A 19,986-nucleotide genomic window follows, 5' to 3' on the forward strand; every position below is an offset into this window, starting at 1 on the left:
ACATGGTACATATTTTGTCCAAGTGAATATGAAAATCGTAGATCATATGGATATGGTTTCAGTGCTTTTTCAACTTAAGCCACTTGCGATTTTGTTTCTTTGCTGGTACTTTCAATATACGGGTTCCGCAATAAATGTCACATCCATCACAACAGTCCATCATGGAAGTTTATTAATTATTTCCCAACTAATCATCAGAAAAACTGTATGATTAATCCAAAGTAAAAAAGAAAAACTCTTTCCGATTCAAAAGATCACTTATGGGTCCCACAATAGCCGAAGTTTGCTCAGAATACATACTTCGGTCCTATTGTAATTTGAGGAGTTCATGAACAAGCATAGACCTAATAATAGGCCATAGTGCTAGGGGCGGACAGGGAGGTAAAAATTGATCGGTCCAGGCATCCAGGTGAGACTGGCGGGAGCGGCAAAAAGGGCGGCACTAATGTCATTCCAGAAACCTTTTTAGTATATTTCCTGAAAATTCTGAAGCCCTTTTTTTTGGGGGGGGGGGGCTTTTCATGACTTGAGTCTACTGCGGTCATTAGGTGACATCCGAGATGTAGAGTTGACATGTTAGCATAACACGGTATCTCGACAAAATAATTAATTTTTGTCGAGATACCGACTTACGGTAACTTGACATCTCGGTAAAATTTGTCTAAATATCGAGTTACCATGATACAGGTAACTCGGCGTCTCGACAAAATTTAGATTTTTGTCGAGATACCGGCTTACGCTAACTTGACATCTACATTAGTGTAGTGCAAGGCTATGCAGGATACATCGAGATCTTAAACGCAGGAGTACTCCCGATCGTTTGTTTCTTTTTGCAGGAGAAATGCATCGACTTAGCCTGGTAAGTAATTGGATTTGTATCTTTTAAGTAATAGTGCATTATTTTGTTTCACCACAAACAAAAAGGAGAAGTGGTTAGGTTTTAAATTCCAGATATTCCCAATCCAGATGAAGCCTGTTAAAGTTAGCACATATAGGCCTACCTGTAATGAGTTACATGGGCTAGTGCCCGGTTGTACTTGTATAGGACTCTTGCAATAGTCTTTGGTATTTCGCGAGTCGGTTATGAAAAATATGAAACTATATCTATAACATGAATTAACTTGATTGAATTTACATAATTCTTGTAGTTTCTTTGATAAAAAAGGTCCAGGTATTGTAGGCAGACAAAGGCAGTTCAATTGTAGTATTCAAGTGTGAACTCGAGACTTGGCTCGTACTCGGAGGAATTGAATCCCGCGTGGCGGGTCACGTAAAAAGCACTCGGAGGAATTGAATTCGGACTCGACAGCTGTTGTATGTCTCTAATTAGCGGAGTAATGTGCGTTGCAATCACTATATGTTGTTAGGCTTATGGCTAATAGGATGTAAGATTAAAGCAAGTAAAATTGAGGCAAACAGATTATTCCCCTCTCTGATGTTTTGCACCGGCTCTCGTTTTATATGGTTGGCCAAAGAGAGCATACATGTTTGATATATGCTGACTGTGCGAATATATAATAATAATAATAATAATAATATTCAACAGTACGAGCAACCACAACGACAATAATAATCAGCAGTTATTTCACGTCGCTTAAGCAACTACAAATGTGGGACAAACTCGCAAGGGCTTATGCATGGATTACAACTTACACTTCGGGTGGCTTCCAATTCAACATTTCATCTCAAATTTGGAATGTTTTCAATTTAGAAAGTCATTTCAGATGGGAAAACCGTAGATTGCTCTTGGATGAAAAACCCACCTTACTATGTCCCGGCCGGGTATCGAACCCGGAACCTCGCGATTGCTACGCGTAATTGCTTCAAATGCCAGAGCCTTTTCCACTCGGAATTTTTGCAAGTTCTTCTTCCGTATAGCTTCAAGATATTCCACTAGCTTGCGATTATATGTCCAAGTCAGAACTTACTAAGTGAACATTACGTTGCACAAGGAAGCGTATTGTGGAACTCGGATTAAATTATTTGCGTCACTCGCATCTACAGGTCGTGTCTCCCTGGCCGGTGCTGCAAATGAGTCAATTGGCAGTCACTTGCAATCGATACTTTGTCATCGCGAATGTAGGAACTGCTATGCAGTCGACTACCGTACTGTATCTTTAAGAGTGGTGTGATCTTCATGCAATGGATTAGATGGAGAAAAGAAGTTGAACCGTATGACCGGGCGTTTTTTTGGGCTTAGTCAGGTAATTGCAGTACGGCATGTGTCATAAGTTACACGATCTTGATGCATTGAACTGGTTACTTCGGTTGGAAATAGCGTTTAACACTCCGTATAACCAAGTTTGAGGTGTGTAGACGCGTGATTCTGTTTCTATATGGTAAATGCGGAGTAATACTAGCTGAAATAATGCGTTGCTTTTGCGATGGCTAAAGTTCCGGTGGACGCTTCCTCCTTTTTGTAATCTTATCTATGCTGATATTTTGCTGAGTCCAGGTGGTTTCCCTAACTCCCTGGACAGACTATAGTACGTATGATAGGAGCAAAGTGGCAAAGATTCTGCTGTCTTGAGGGCGAATTTTCTAGGAATCTTTGAAAAAGACGTTTAGTCTCAATGGCCTCGTCGAGGTCCTCCAATTAAGTCTGACCTGGCGCGTTCTTCTTTCACCAGAAATCGTTCTCAAATTCATGTCACAGATCATCTTTTCAGTCTCATGCAAACAAAATCAAAATATGGGTCCCTGTGCATTCTCTTACATGGTGGTCCATGAGGCCCTATTTAATAATAAAAAACATGTAATTGTAATGTCGGTGTTATATTTCTGTTCAATTTCTCACCAGGTCATCATATTTCTGACTGTACACATAACCATTGTCCTCGGCCCAGAACCTTACACAGCGGCCGAGTATCGGATAGACGGTAACGATTTTCGAGATGAATTAATATGCCACTACTTTGATGCCGGTTATCAAATAGTTGAAATTGTAGCTCTTCTAGCGATTTGCCACAACGCTTTCATCAGCATTCGCCATGTAAAGAGAAGGCTGCGGCACTTTTGCAAAAGGAGGCGAGGTGACCAATCACCGGTTGCAGATATCCTTGAAGCCTTCTTGTACGGGCTTTATTCAGGTAGTGGAGAATGTTTGGGTTATCGATCAATGACAAGAAGACTTCGTACATCACATCATTTCAATGTTCAAAGAAGTACAGTAAGGCTTCTGCAACACGTACTTGATCCTGTTGGTGTGGAAAACAGATTTTCGCGACGTTTCAGACGACGCGTCTACACATCTCGGGGACCGAACTATATTATTCATGTTGATGGTTACGACAAACTTAAACCGTATGGATTTGCAATCCACGGAGCTATTTATGGGTTTTCAAGAAAGGTTTTGTGGCTAACAGTGGGACCCAGCAACAACAATCCAAGGATCATCTGCAACCTCTTCCTTCAGTTCATTTGTCGATTAAATGCCGTGCCTTTAATAGTACGGGCTGACAGGGGAACAGAAAATTCAATAATTGCAAATATCCAAGTGGCTCTGAGGATGGTATCACAATGATGCATTCTGAAGGGAATGGAGTTTTATGTTCGGACAGTCTACAAGTAACCAGCGCATAGAATGTTGGTGGTCTCAGTGGTCTGAGAAGGATGTGCACCGGTTTTTGGATCAACTTGTTCAAGGACATGAGAGATATTTTATATCTATTTCATATTTGATATTTAAGGAATATTTGATAACAGCGATATTATACAAGTTGAAATTATGCGGGTTTTGCTTTTCTCGTTGGCTACAAGAGGGGATCTGGACAAATCAGCACGTGAAATGGAACCAGCACAGGATTCGTCATCAGAGAAACATGGAATGCCCCGCTGGTATTCCTGATATGATTTACTTTGCACCAGAGGTATATGGTTCAAGGGACTACAAAATGCCATTTGATTTTACAGAAGAAAAAATCCAGGAAGTGAGGGAGGAATACTGCTCTGAATACCCACAACACGGTTGTGCAAGATGGTTAACACATTTTCTTGAAGATGTATTGGCTGGACCTGATAACTATCAAATGCCCACGGATATACATGAGGCTCGTCGCTTATTCATGGCTCTGAAGGAAATAATAGAATAATCAGATTTATGCAAATTTAACTTTTCAACATCTCCTTCATTGTTTGTAACAATGAGCTGGAATTTAATGGGATGTTTATTTTGAAAGAAAGTTTCGCATGAATGAATGAAATAAAGAGTGTTTTTCGGGGGGGGGGGGGGTTGTTCCTAACCTGCCACTGATGAAAAATGTAAAAACGTCGCAAGTGTGAGGTGGTGAGCAACAGACGAGGATTTATCGTTCGTCCTTCAGCTTATGTGCTATCATACGTTCTTTATATGTAACCCTATAAGAATAAATGACGTGTATGTATTCTTAAGTTAAACGTTACAATCAATGGCTGCTTTGTGTGAGGATGAAGTCTTGAGAAGTGCCATCATACATAGGTAAGTCTCGAGAATACAGCAACACGTATGACCCGGATTGCCCTTTACAAGAGGCTCAACCAAGTTAAAGGTTCACATGTCCCTGGGCTATGTAAACCATTACCAATGATGCTGTTGTTCTCCGATGTTGACAACTGTCTTTTCAACAGCGATATCATACATAACATTGTTTCGAGTAAGAAGGAGTGAAAAATTTGTATTTCCTACAACTTGTAAAACATTACTTTGAAATCAACTTTGCGTTTGTTGTTCCCGGAGTAAAGGTAACACTGAGCACAAAATGCGACAGGATCGTTTATGAGGTTACTTATTCCTAGCGTTGTGTGTTCTGAATTTATTAACTTCGGAGGAGAGTTGAAAGGGCGCAGGTGTGGGTTTCGGGGGTGTAGGGTAGCGTCATTTACCTTAATTGACACGTACATCAGTGGGCACATGAACGACTAGTCGACAAATCAACGACCCCGAAGAAAGGAACATAGAGGAGAAGATAAGTAAGTAAAAATTTTGTATGTATCGTAAGACGTTAATGAATACACTATAGAAACTCTTAAGTTAAAATTAGTTGGAAATCTCTGAAAAAGGGCGGGGTGTGTAGATGCATGCCTTAAAAAAATGGACAGTACCTTTTCCGGCAAGCTTGGAGGCATGTTTTTGGCAAAAAGTCTACGCCGAACGCTAAGCGCCAATTGATGGAAGCGCTAGGCTTATAGATAAGGTTATGGTGACCTCTTTTGGGAAATATTCTCTCTTCAATACTACTTCTTTTAAACAAAGCCCTTTTATACACCCCTTGAACTCAAAGAAAATATTTTCCTACATCAGTCCGAGAATTGCAACGTTAGTCATTATACAACTATAGTAGTGGCATAGAAGAGTTTTGTAGCATAGATCGGTTTACGCTATCATCAGTCTACGGCATAGTATCTCAACGCCATTTTCATAAATCGAATGCCGTTTGTGTTGTCTGATGCTCTATAGCGTGTTAAACTAGTGCATGTGCACCTATTTATTACGCACTGTTAGATAGTTGTCAAGGAATGCTAGCAGTACTTGTGCTCTTCGGTGGAAACAGGTACATTGGAACGACCGTGGAATACGTCCATTGATCTAGCCTGTGTTGGTCAACGAATATATAGATATACAGACTCGGTATTGCTAAGTATGTCGCCTGCTGCTCTAGGCCCGCATGTACATTTAGGTACTAGTTGTGTTAAACTATCTTAAGGAATGGGTATAGTAATATATCAGTACCACACTGAAACAATGGCATATATAGAAAGTGCTTTTAACGTCATGATTCACGTGCGCTGATCTAGCTACACCTGTAATCACATGAACCTCCATGCTTGGTACGCGTATTTGCTGTGTGATAGGTTTAGGTTTTATCAAACTCGATATTGTACCAACTTCGTCAAAACTTCCCTGTACATTACTCCTTGATCTTCGCTGACTACGCACACCTTGATTTAATAGTATATATTTATATATTTAAACGCTGCCTTTACTAGAGTTGGCGCCGTGCGCGTATTTCGAAAATGGCTCGCAGTACATTTTCCTGATATGACAGCAAAATACAACAGTATCGAGTTTTGCACAACACGATCATCTTAAAACAATTAAGTAGTCTACGAAATTGAGTTTCATAGGTTCATGTATTTGCAACTAGTTGCCCGCTGTAGATTGAACATCAATTTTTCACCGTGGGAAACTGTCTACGCGTTAGCGTATATCCGCGACTGGCTACCTGTCAACCATAGACGTATTAGGCTCTTCTTCTTGAACACAATATTTCCACTCAGTATAGTAGCTAGGATTTTTTTCATGGGAGGACGCAGGAAGGAAAAAGAAGGGGTGGGGGGAGGAGCTGGATCAATCCAAAGAGAGGCTGTGTTGGCTCGGTCAGGTGTTAGTGGCTCAAGCCATAAAGCGTAGGTACTAGTTAGGTTCTTTGTTGTGGTGGAGGGCAGTTGACTGCCCGTTGACTGCTCGGACGGTCACAATACTACAAATTTAAGGGTGGGTCTAGAAGCCCACCTTATCATATCCAATTAAAGGGTCCATGGCGGATACAGCTTTCAGTAAAACGTTTGATTATTAAGGTCCTCTCCTCAAAAAAATTGTATTATACATGTCCGGGGGGGGGGGCATTTCCAAAAGTGACCAAAGTGCTCGTACAAATTTTGCTAAGTATACCTTCCAGATTGCCGGTAATGGCAAGCTTCCCACAAAATCGGAATGGCAACTTTAGATTCTGAAAACAACAGTTTAAGAACAATTAATGATAGGAAAACCAAACTTCCCCCTCAGAATACAATCCAAATGTATTAGCGTCTTTTATATCTGTTTGTTGACGCAATACATGTTGCACCTCAATGACTTGAAACTGGTTTGTACTGGTGCGATTTGTTTTGATTTGGGGGAAACTAGTCCCATACATGCTAATCAAATTAATTTTTGACAAGTCTAAATTTGGCATAAAAATGAAAGAAACATACTTGTAAGTTTTTGTGTGTGATTATAATGAAACCATACAAACTCACATAACCATCATTTTATGTTATTTTATATGAATATAATTCACATGCAGGTAAACTATTTTTGTTTTTCAAAACTATAGTCCTGTAAAAGGCCTTTATGAATATCAATGAAGAGATTTAACCAGAATGCAAAAATGCATTGTGGTTTCGATGATGTTACATGAGCAGTTTACTTCATGAATATGATGTAATATATAGTGAGGGTCTACGACATACTTTATATTAGTAAAAAAGTGAAAAGCAGTGTGATCTGAGAACCAAAATTACACAATGACACAGGCTGTCCTGAAATGACCATTGACCTCAACAACAGGCCTCTTCTACTAAATATGATACATCAACATACCGAATATGACATCTCATCTTGTTGAAATATTTTGTCAAACTGACATTGTTTTCACAGTTTGACCCCCCGGTGGACTGAAACAACTATTGACCTTCCCCAAAAACTTTCTTCTTGAACTCAATGCGGAACAATTACAGTACATACCAAATATGCAACCTTTCCAAGCCTCCCTTGCGAATTTATATTTAGGAAGGTGCGCTGGTGTAGAAGAACAGGTTAGAGGGAGTGAAGCAAATGTTTGGCATTTATTGACTTCAAATGACCTTTCACCTCCACCAAAAGCAATAATATGCTCCATTTACAAAGCAAATATGAGATCCGAGGTTACCTTCTTGCAATATCATGTTTAAAAGGCTTTTACAATTTGACATGTCCCCATAATCCCAAATGACCTCCACCAGAAACGATAGGCTTCTTGTACTGTGTGGTACCTCTACATACCAAATATAAGATCCAAGCTTCCTTTCTTGAGATATCGTGTTTACGTTTTCAAAATTTGACCCCTGGTGACTCCAAATGATCTTTGACCTCCACAAAGAACATAGGCTTCCCTTTCTCTATGTGGTGCTTCTATATTCATTGATTTTGCATGCATCTGAAAATTGAGTTTTCTCTGCAAGGATTTTACATTAATCCAAAATGACACAAATTGGTTAACTGTACTTGTATATCTGCAAAAGGTACAATTTGGGACTTTTCTCAAATAGACTAACCTGTCAGACTCAGACCTGTTCTCATTTAAATTGGAATATCCTCTTAGTCCATTTACTATGTTGAATTTAGAACAATGTATATATACATCAACAGTAGTACTAGACAAAACAAGGAATACTGGCCATGGCTTATCCAAATGCATTTTCTAAGTGTTTGCTAAAAATTTTTATGAATTAAGGTAACAGTGCATTTCCTGAACCAAGAGCAGAGCAAGACATGATGACAGGAAAATGACTGGGCGTATTTCATGTAGGCCCAGTTCTGTAAGGGACACATCATTTTTATAGTCATATGTCTACTTCTTTAAAATGAGAGGCATTATTACCATCTCTGGTCTTTGATGACCATACAAGCTGCATGTCTTTTCTTCAAATGACAAAGTTATTTTGTAAATAGACACAGTAACTAGATGTACAAACATAGTCAAATCAATGGAGCACAAAGAATGGTTCCTTGGTGGAATTATTGATTGACACACTTGATGTTCTTTAAAAAATGTACACAGAAACATATGCATGAAGTTTGAACCCATCACCTCATTAATATTTATGATAAAAGCGCCAGAAACAATAGGTTTCTTCTAATCACTATGATGCATCTACATAGTAGGCTAACTAAAGCATCGAGCGGGCATTCCTTTATGGAGTTATTGCACTCCTAAGCTAAATGTTGCACTATTATATGAAGCCACACCCCTTTATTAATATGCAAATATGTCAAATGTAACATATATCAACACATACCTGTTATCACCTAACATCATCATACCAAGTTCCACTACAATGGGGCATGAGTGAGAACTGTTTGAATATTTTCCGGTTTGACCATGTGACTCCATTAATTTTCATGAGATATCCACCACAAAAAATAGCTTTCTTCTACTCAATATAATACATCTATTAAAATAGCGACTATGATGAATATCGGTCATTCCGTTATTGATATAACACATACCTAAGCTAGGTGCCACATGCACGCACGCACACGCTCACACACACACACTTGCCAACCTGAATTCAGGTTCCATTTCATTTCAGCAGCAAGGAACCAAACACTAGAGAATACCAAGATAAAGCATCTGATAATGAACCAAAAGTAACAAACAACCAAACAATAAATAGTAAGTGGAAAAAAAAGGAATGTAACGCCTACATGAACACTTTACTGAAAACTGGCAACTTCAATCGTCTGTTTTTATTCAAATAGTGTTCCTATTTTCTGCACTCCAATCTTACAGAAAGGGCAAATGCCATCTTGTTCTTCTAGGAACACTGCACATGTTGTGCACAGGATTCTTTTCTTCTGTCAGCACAGATTCCACAAAGTTTGCTGGCAGTTCCTGTTGGTGGCCCCTTGAATGATACCCGTAATTGGATAAAGAATAGGGCTGATCTACAAATTAGTAGCAAAACACACAGTAAGTGTCAAAGTGAAACCAACATTCAATTTTTATTACTTATTATGTTTACAATGTTAGCAGACTTAAACCTCTGATGACTCATGAAAAATATAGAGTTCATCTATACTCAAATGGGACAACATACATACAGTTTGAAGCTGAACCAAATACACTTTTCAGTTAGCTTGTGTTCAAGGTTTTCAGACTTTGGGCACTTTAACAAATTAACTCAGGGTTCCTGCACCTAAAGGATAATCAAATTCCATGACTTTCGCATTACTTTTTCATTGTCAAATTAGTACAACACCCATGGTCCAGTTCAACAAAGAAAACTGTTGCTCCATGCAGCCCCAAAGTTACGCAGTCTTTACATTATCATTATAATTTTTACAAAATTCCATGACTTTTCCAGGCCTGGTATATGAAATTCAAATTTCGTGACTTTTCAAGCCTATGGGAACCATGTCAATATTCCTTTTATCTTTATTAAAAACAAAAACTTATATGGACTCAATAGGAGCAACCAACAAACCTTGAAGTTGAATCTACGTGACATGTATTTGCAAAGGCTCACAATGGGTTGCGTATGTATGTGATTATGGATGTTTGTGGAAGAACGTTACTGTTTTGTTTTGGTGGTGGTCAAAATTTTAAACATGCGTAGTTTGAGGTCACCAGAGGTCCACTTGGAATAATCTGTAAGCATGTTATATGAAGCTTTAGATCATGGCTTCCTCTCATATCTGTAATGTTAGTAATGACAAGATGATCTAAGCCCTTAGTGCATGTCCTTTTGCATCCTATTAGTCTACCAAAGTTTTTTCATTCTGGTTTCATGGAATATAAGGAAAATAAGCAGTTGTAACCTACCTCATGAATATTTTTATTATGTATCTAGGCAAGGAGTACCAACAACCAGATATTGGCTCAAAGCATGTTACAATTCTTGAAGTTGTTGGATTTTAAAAGCAGAAACCTCACTTTTCCCTACACCTAATTATTCAGCTCTTTCATTTAATGTCTTTTGGCTACATGTCCATTTTACGTCATGAAGTCCATTACTGTGAGAAACATTCTGGCTATATCCCTGCAGGTGTGCTTTTAATACATTTATAATCCAAGTTCCTGTGCTGTAAGTATGCTTTAGTTTGTAATATATATATGTATATATACATATGTATATATGTATATATAGATTTATATTTCTATATATATCGCCTAGTAAATTCATTTATATACATATGTATACATACATATATACACATATATATGTATATATATATATATATACATATATACATATACATATATATATATATAGATTTACATGTCTATCTATATCGCCTTGTAAATTCATCATTTTCCAATATTGGTATATCTTCCACATTTAGTCCAACATATCATATACCGTTGGAGGTCCCGGAAGTGCCTGGGGAAGTTGATGTTGAAGGCCTAGCAAGGAATGATGGTGGAATATCTTCTTCAAATAAGTCATCAAGCATTGCAGCTGGTTATGGATCTAAGACACTTGATGGTGTCAACTGTTTCTATTAAAGCAAAACAAAGACATTGAGAATAGTTCAAAGTGAACTGGTAGAGTTTTAGGGCAAGTTTAATGGAAATTAGAGATGCCATGCAGATTGTGGCAGAGGCTCAAACTATTGTACACATCCAAAGAATCAATTCTGCCTGGCATCTGCCTCAGCCAGATCCACTGAGAGGAGGGACGGTGGGGGGGGGGGGTAGATTGAGCAAGTGCCCCAGGGCATGCCCACAAGCTTGGGTGCAAATGTCCATAAAAAAAATCATGTAATTAATAAATGCATTGAATTTCCTTTGTGAGTTCAAACAAATAATAAATCAAAATTAGAAACTGCATGATTTTAAACATTACATACATATACACATATTATAGTAATATGTATATTAGACACTCAAATTCTGTGACTTTGCCTTTGTCCATGGAAGATTTCAGCAACAGGAGGTGCCCTAGCTTTTCTGCTGTCAACAGCCCTGCCCTCACTGTTATTAATATGAAAACCTGATACAATTGGTTCAACATACAAGTAGATAGTTTTCTATGCCACTTGCTTACTACATAGCATTTATTTCCTGCAAAATTCAGTCAGTAGGTCATAATGGCAGAACACAAATCAAAAGTTGAGGGGTCCTTTCTGGTTATAACGTTGGAAGTAGTTAAAATGGATCAGCAGTCTCAGACTCTCTCAAAGAATGGTAGTCATTGGTACTATGATGTAGTATCATGTATACATGAAGTAGTCAATCATATGTTAACCAGCATGCCACCAAACTACGAAAACAACTATATGTTGTACTTGCACTGTGCTGGCTTTGAGTATTAAATCTGATCTGCCGGTCTTCATCTTGTCAGTAGGCCTACTGTACACAGCAAGATATTTTCAACCCCTTTCTGTCTATTGTTGATTTCTAATCTGTTCAGAGTTTCAGGGAAAATGGTACACTGAATGGGCTACACTGGTTAGAATATCATGTTACGAGGGTCCATTGTAGCCTAACGCTAGCCACTGCTAGTGAGGAACGTAATGTTATAATATAGAAAGTATTTGAAATTGCCTACGTGATAAATCGGTATTTGAGAAATTAGGTCGGGTTACCGTGTCAGAATGTTATAATACACGATTGTTCTGGTATATTCCTTATGACGCGCTGGTCTCGGGTTAACGTCGATTTACGTGAGATCGCGTGTAAGCTGTGCACACATCTTCGTGGATTCTCTGGAATGTTCGCGAGATATGCAAAGGACTTCCGCGAAACGTAGAGACTGGGTCGCATTGTTCCTCAGGTGTATCGAGAAAGATCTACAATCTTCGACAAAAATAGGTGGGACACCCCACTCCCCGTATCAATGTTGCAGTTTCTGAGCGTTTTTGGCTACAACATTGAACGGGGGGAAGGGGGTGCGCTTAAGCCAATATCGCTCGTTGTTGCTCATACTGTCCCATCATTTTTGTCGAAGATTGTCTGAATGGCTGTACAACGGTTCATTGGGGTATATATGGAGGTCTAAGCTGCCCCAAGCGTTGCGCAATAGCAATAGTTGTTAATATTTCCTCGTAAAATTATTATAAGTCGCAATTGCTGATTAATTCGAGGAATTAGGTCGAACCTCATATTCAATAGGCCTCATATTCAATCTTTCAGCGAATAATTTCACAAGAAAAACATATTTTCGATCCGTTTCTTTCATTTATTTCGTATGTATCTTATACTGGTTTCTTACTGATGTATCACATTATATGTCCTAATATATATACATATTACACTTAATTCCGTGTGAGAGGAAAATAGTAAATAAATGATAGCATGATTTGAACATCAATTCTTGAGTTTTTCTCTCAGGATAAGAAAGAAGGATAAGAATAATGTTAATGAGTGTCCGGTGTAAATGTTATTGTTGGGTGTGGGTTGGGGGGGGGGGGCGCTTTAGGCAAGTAGGGTTTCACAATTTCAATGTGCTGCAATACAATAGCCCCAGAAAATTATGTCAGAAAGTTTAGTTGTATATATAGGTTGCCAGGGCAACCCTGGGCAGGAAGCAACTTGTGGATGTACAATGACGGATTTCTAAATTGAGGTGTCAATACTATTGTTTAGCTTCTAAACAACGGAAAGCCGCCCATTGTATGATGCATTTAAGCCTTTAATACATCGGTTAGTGGTGTAATAATTCTCCAAAGTGTTAGTTTATAGACATATAGCCTCATTGCTACACACGAAACATCTACAACAACGACACCATTTCAAAAATGGCTTCTTATTCTCTCATTTCACCGGAGAGTAAGGCATATGCGCGCCTATTGCGCGAAAGAGAAAACCTTTCAGTTCGTCAAGTTGCCAAGTTAACAGGTTCGGTATCAAGGATTTGCAATAAACGTTTATTGTGGGGCGAGGCTCTACCAAGTACTCATGGAGAGGGACCGGTTCGAAAGAGGGGGCGGCCACCCAAGTTGAGCGTTCGTCAAAAGCGTGCTATTTTGAAGGAACTTAGAAAAACAAGGAGTTAGGGGACAGTTACATACAGTGTCGGAGAGAACAATATCTCGATTTCTCAACAAGAGTGGTTATAAGTACTATCAAGCCAGAAAGAAGGGTCTCCTATTTCCCAAGGACCTGCATCAACGCTGGAAATTCGCCAGAGGAATTTAACGGTCTCGAGGTGAGGCATTCTGGACTAAAGATATATCTTTTTATTTTGATGCCACCGCATTTAATTATAAGAGCCACCCACGACAGCACGCAAACACTTTAAGTGGGCGTGTTTGGCGTAAGAAAAGTGAGGGATTATCATTCAGTTGCACGGCCAAAGGGAGTAAGGTCGGGAGTGGCGGAAAAGTTGTAAGGGTGTATGCCGCCATCTCATATGGAAACGGCGTGGTGTTGGCTAAACCATACCGCAAGTTAACTGGGAAGCGTTTTTCGAAATTTATGAAAAAGGAATTCCCGGCAGTCTTCCAAAAATGTGAAGCAGCCCATAACACTCCACGGATTTTTCTTCAAGATGGCGACCCTTCTCAGAACTCAAAGAAAGCTATCAAAACACTAAGTCGCATGGATGCAACCATTTTTAAGATCCCTCCTAGGAGCCCCGACTTAAATCAAATAGAAAATATCTTAACTTTTTGGGGATAAACTGAAGTACGATGCCATCGAGAACAATATTGAATTTGAGACATTTCGAGCTTTCAGAAGTCGAGTTGTTACAACTCTCCTCCAGATGCCGCGTGCTATCATTGAAAAAACAATCGCTTCAATGGGTAAACGAATTGATGAAATTATTCGAAGGAAAGGAGAGAGACTGAAATATTAGTATTTTGGCTGTAATGCGCTATCCATGCTATGCTTTTATATTATGATCTGCCACATGAGGGCGGTAATCTCCCGAACTGATGGTGAACATTGTACGATTTACCAACGATGGACCCCATGTTTTTCCCAAATTTCAGCTCCAGAATACCAATATTCCGAGTTTGGAGCACACTCAGTTACAGTTCAAGTTTCTTTATATCATCACGTTCGTGAAAATTGGACAAACATATACATAATCGCCGATATACGAACGGTTAACCATTTATTGACGATAAAAGGCTTTGGTTAACTTGATGCTTTTAGACTATTTCAACGGTTGACCATCCATCCACATTGAAATACTGTGTAGGTCAATGGTATACCGTGCTCGGGTCAAGTGTGTATCGTGGCGGTCTTTCACTAGGATGTCAGTCGAACCTAATATTCAATAGGCACGCAATAGTTGTTAATATTTCCTCGTAAAATTATTATAAGTCGCAATTGCTGATTAATTCGAGGAATTAGGTCGAACCTCATATTCAATAGGCACGCATCTTTCAGCGAATAATTTCACCAGAAAAAACATAATATTTTCGATCCGTTTGTTTCCTTTATTTCGTATGTATCTTATACTGGTTTCTTACTGATGTATCACATTATATGTCCTAATATATATACATATTACCCTTAATTCCGTGTGAGAGGAAATTAGTAATAAATGATAGCATGATTTTAACAGCAATTCTCGAGTTTTTCTTTATAAACTGTCAGTTTAGTGACGGTGGACCCCCTCCCCTCCCCCTCCCCCTCCGTTCCCCCTCCCCTCCGTTCCCCCTCCCCTCCCCATTCCCCTCTCCCCCTCCCCTTCCTATCCCCACCCCTTTCCCTCTCCCACCCCTCCCTCAACTCATTCCCCTCCCACACCTCCCACTCCCTGTCACTACCACACCCCTCCCAACGCTACTCGACGACGTAGTTTGAATAATAGTGTAACCAAATATGGAGGGTTGGATTAAGTTAGAATAAAGTTGGCAAAACATGGTCCACATGGGGGGACATCAACCTGTTCGTTGGCTTAGATTTGCGAGCGGAAGGTAAAATATCGCCATCGAACCGTCATCATCTCCGTTTCTCTTTCTTCAATTTGGCCCCCCTTTATGTATATCAGTGGATTCTTGCCAGTTGCGAACACTGGTGTTGAACCACTAAGGACAAAATCTTGCGAGAAGTGTGTTTTTGGAGCGGGTAGATGTACCATTTGACCTTCTAATAGAAGCAGGAGATCATGCCACGGCATGATCTGCGGACTCCATCTGAAGTCATTTAGGAAAATGACTTCAGCTTTCTCAGCACCAACCCATGCGAAGCTCGTTGAAGCGGGATTGGAAAAGACTGAAGATTTGGGTGAGAGGAGCCAGAATAAACGTTTTGCCGCAATTCGCGGGACCAGTTATAAAAATGTTCCGGTATTTACCCCGGCCCTTCTCGAGGACGTCGACAACAGCTCGTTTAAATGTACCGGCGGGAATATCATTCCGGCGCAGAATGTCTTCCGCGATTGTGGACCATAGCCCGTTGCAGCCAGGTACACAGGGTTGACCTTTAAAGGAGTCCAAGATTTCCGGACGAGATTTCTTTCCTCGCTCCAGCTTACTCTCGGCGTCGTGTAGTTCCCACGCGACCTATCGAAAAAAGACCTTTATATAGTGACAAATATAGTGAATTCGAGGAATTAGGTCGAACCTAATATTCAATAGGCACGCAATAGTTGCGTGCCCTCCCCCTCCCCCCACCACCAGACCATGGCATGGTGAATGATTTATACCGTATATTCAAAATGTTGGGACAATGTATTTATGAATTATTGGAAAATGGATTTGCGTACCTCGATCGCTTCCGCGACACACTTTTGTCCCCGATTCACCACAAATTCAGCCAAGTCGGTTTCCCCCTCTCGTTTCTGCATTTCGGCCAAAGCCAGCAGTTCTGTCCGGGTCTTTATGTTCCGCTTAACCACCATCTGGGACACATCGAACGCGCTAAGCCGTTTGCGCTTTTTTAGTGGCGCACGTGCTGATTGTTCCCCCGATGCCTGGAGGACCCTAGAAGTACTGGCCGATGTTGTAGCTGGTGGGCTGTCCCCCAGGTCCGGGTCACCTGGGCTTTGCAGGACGCCAGCGTCCTCTTTAACGACATACTGCCATGCCGTGTAGTAATTAGCATGGGTTGAGGAGAAATGCACCACAATTCCATGCTGGTTTTCTAACAGACTCTTAACTCTTAACCATCGACGTGGCCGATCAAGCTTTACCGCTATGTGATAGTGTTTGCCGCCATCTTGGTGGGTTTCTTGACAACATACCCATTGGATGATATATGCCCCTACCGACTCGAACGAACTTCGTACCTGTTTTGCGAAATGTTCACGCGAAGCGCATAGAGTTTCATCGGCTTGGCTATATGTTATCAAATATACCATCCGAACTTGACGTACTCCTAATGTATCAGCCATGATGTTGGATAATACCTGCAATACTGAAATCTCCCGGTCCTATGTTATGAATTCTATATTAGCCTATATCTATACATATATATGTGTGTATATAAGACTTGCTGATATCATGTGGTGATCTTTATATGTCTGGTTGCATTTACACATGAGGTGTTCATTTGTCTAATAGCTAACAATTGGCCCTGAATCTCATTTACCAAATTTGGGTATTTACTGACGTGTTATACTGTCAGTGGCTGGATTATAGGTTTGAAGGTGTAAGATCTTCCCTGTTGTGATGAAACGGCTGATGATGCAAGCTTATAAAATCATTCTATGAACCCTTTCCCTGGCTGGGTATTGCGACTGTCAGATGTTCTCTCACGCAGTCACGTGGTGTTGATCTACGTAGATATACGTACCGTACTGTTTCTCTATATATGTACAATCCGAGTTTATCGAGTCGAGTGCGCCCTCCAACGTATGGTATGCACATGCGCATATACACATGCGCCTACAACCATCTGGGCTGTTAACTAATACTGATCGAAATTACCAAGTAACCATGAAGGAATCATATTTCATTTATATGCTATATTGAGAACCATGGGTATTAGCCTTACACTCTTATATATATGTATATAGATATATATATAGATATATATGTATAGATTCTGGCCGCCATCTTGGAAGTGGGTGGCCCAAGCAACATACCATGACCATCATCTGTTTCAGTGAACTCGGAAACACCTTAATTGACCCCTCTTTTGTTCATCTCCGATTTTGACAGCCAGATATATGTCATTTCCTTTTTTTTCTGGCGGCCATCTTGGATTTTGCCCGCCATCTTGGAAGTGGGTTACTCAAGCAAGATGCCATGATCATCATCTGTTTCAGTGACCCCGGAAACACCTGAATTGACCCCTCATTTGTTCATCTCGGATTTTTACAGCCAGATATATGACATTTTTTTTGTGGCGGCCATCTTGGATTTTGGCCGCCATCTTGAAAAATCGGATCCGATAAAGCGGGTTCCACGGATAAAATCGATAGATAGGTCGAAAAGAAACTCCATGCCAAATTTGGTACTTTTGTCCGGCCGGTAACGTTCAGCCTGAAAATTGTTGCTAAGCCACCTGACTAATGGGGACGTCTGGAGGGCAGAGGATGTTGTCCCCTCGTGCAGAGTGACATCAGGTTGCGCATGGAGGCGGACCATGCACGGCTTCCCGACACTGCCTTTCGCAGTCGTCTACTATCGGGACGGCGTTCCCCGGATTAAATTTGGAGTGAGTTAGTTGGTAGGTGTGGGGGCTGTGTGGTCGTTACATAATATAGGTTGGTTTAATTTTTCTCTTTGTGGTTTGGGGTTGGCTTTTTGGGGCCTGTTTGTAGTGTTTTATTTGTTTTGCTTCTGTTGGCCTTTGGGTCCGTGCCCTTTTCGCGTCACGTTAAACGCTGCGTTAGTCAGAAATTGATGGGTTTCAGTTGTTGCTTTACAGACTGGGTTTGTTTTTGGTTTTGTTGACCTTTGGTCCGTGTCCGTTTCTTAGCACGTAAAAAGCACACCATTCTACTATATATCGTCAGTGCTCAACTGCCAGTAGTTTCTGAGGGATTGAGATATCGATAACGAGATTAATTCTACACTTCCATTCAGAAGTTTGAAGAGAACTTTGCTGTAAAAGTACAGTTATCCAGTCTTTATTTCGGAGAAGGTGAAGAATTTCTGTCTCCGTTGAGGAAGCTCTCCAAAACAGAGTTGTAGGAAGATGTCCTCTCAAAGCTGATCGTGGCTACTCCCCAACCATTTCCTGCCCCGACTTGAGTATATTGCTTCAGGTTGCGTCGAATCTTAATGTCTTGCCATCCAAGCTGAATTGAAACTTGAGCCTTTCTCTTCCTGATTGTGCCTTTACCCTGCAATGATCGTAGGTTTACCATGTAGGTACTTTAGTTGGCTTTCGTGGAGTGCAGACGTGTTTCGCTCTCGCTCTCCATCTGATACAGCTACTTTCTTACCTTACCTTACTGTACGGTGCTATACTTCCCGCCAGGCGGGTGTGTGCGTTTGTCGTATATAGTTATCGTATATCGTTTTAAGTTTAAACCTGTCTTTATAGTTTGTTTTTGTTACTCCTCTGTGGCCTAGCCACCTTCGGTATCATGGCATCGCGCCGTGATTCGAAAATTGTTAAGTTGACCTTCACCGGTGAACAAGCGGTTCCACCGCTGCAAGTTTTTAATATTTTAAAGAGTAAGGGTGTTGTTGTGCCTGGAGAGGTTGATGCTTTACAAGCTCTCCAGGGTCGTAATACGTATGATCTACGTTTTACCAGTGACGTGACCCGGCAGAAGGGTGTCACGTTGCTGAGTGGGGTTGAAGGTTTGACAGTTACTCCATACGAACGTTCCGTATGGGTAACTGTCATCCACGTAGGATTAGAGGTGCGTCAAGAACTTGTCGCAACTGTTTTAGGTCGGTTCGGGGCTGTCAAGGCTATTAAAATGTGCTCCTACGCACAGGCCCCTGGGGTGTTGAACGGGCACCGACAGGTTCGGATCGACCTCAAGCAGGACATTCCCTCCTTCCTTTTTATTGCCGGGCATAAAGCTCACGTGCGTTACCCCGGTCAGCCCCGTACCTGCTTCAGGTGTGGGGAGACCGGGCACGAAGCCAAGGGCTGCCCAAATAAAAAGTGTGGGTGCTGCCTTCGTCTTGGGCATGATACCTCTGCTTGCCCAAGCGAAGTCGTGTGCTCACTCTGTGGGAAGGAGGGACATGTCTTTCGCGCTTGTCCCTCCTCTTATGTCTTTATGACAAAGAGTGGGGGTCAAGCAAAGGCGCCAAGTTCTGGCGCACCTACTGCCCCGGAGGAAGCTCCACGCAAGGAGGGGGAAACGGGTGAGGATTCACTCTCCGCACCTCCTTCACCCTCCCCCGTAGTTGCAGACCCCAACCCCGTGCCCGCACCGAGAAAGTCTCCACCAGTTTTCCCCATCAACCCCGTGCCCGCACCGTCTCCACCACACAGCGAAGCGGACACGGGGTCTCCACCAGCTTCCCCCATCAACCCGTCCAGTTCCGTCCCCAGTCTGCCGCCGGTATCGCCAGATCCGGAGACTCTGTCCGACGGCGACTCCGGGGACTCGGTGGTCATCGGGTCTCCGGAGGCTCTGTCTGACAGCGACTCCGGGGGCTCGGTGATCGTCGAG

General features: G+C 41.2%; 1 pseudogene; it reads left to right on the forward strand.

Moving 5' to 3' along the window:
- The first annotated feature begins 434 nt into the window (after positions 1-434).
- Positions 435-5,206, forward strand: LOC139985173 (uncharacterized; annotated as a pseudogene).
- Positions 5,207-19,986: the final 14,780 nt, after the last annotated feature.

The sequence above is a fragment of the Apostichopus japonicus genome, chromosome 17 (assembly GCF_037975245.1).
Source record: "Apostichopus japonicus isolate 1M-3 chromosome 17, ASM3797524v1, whole genome shotgun sequence".
Classification (NCBI taxonomy): Eukaryota; Metazoa; Echinodermata; class Holothuroidea; order Aspidochirotida; family Stichopodidae; genus Apostichopus; species Apostichopus japonicus.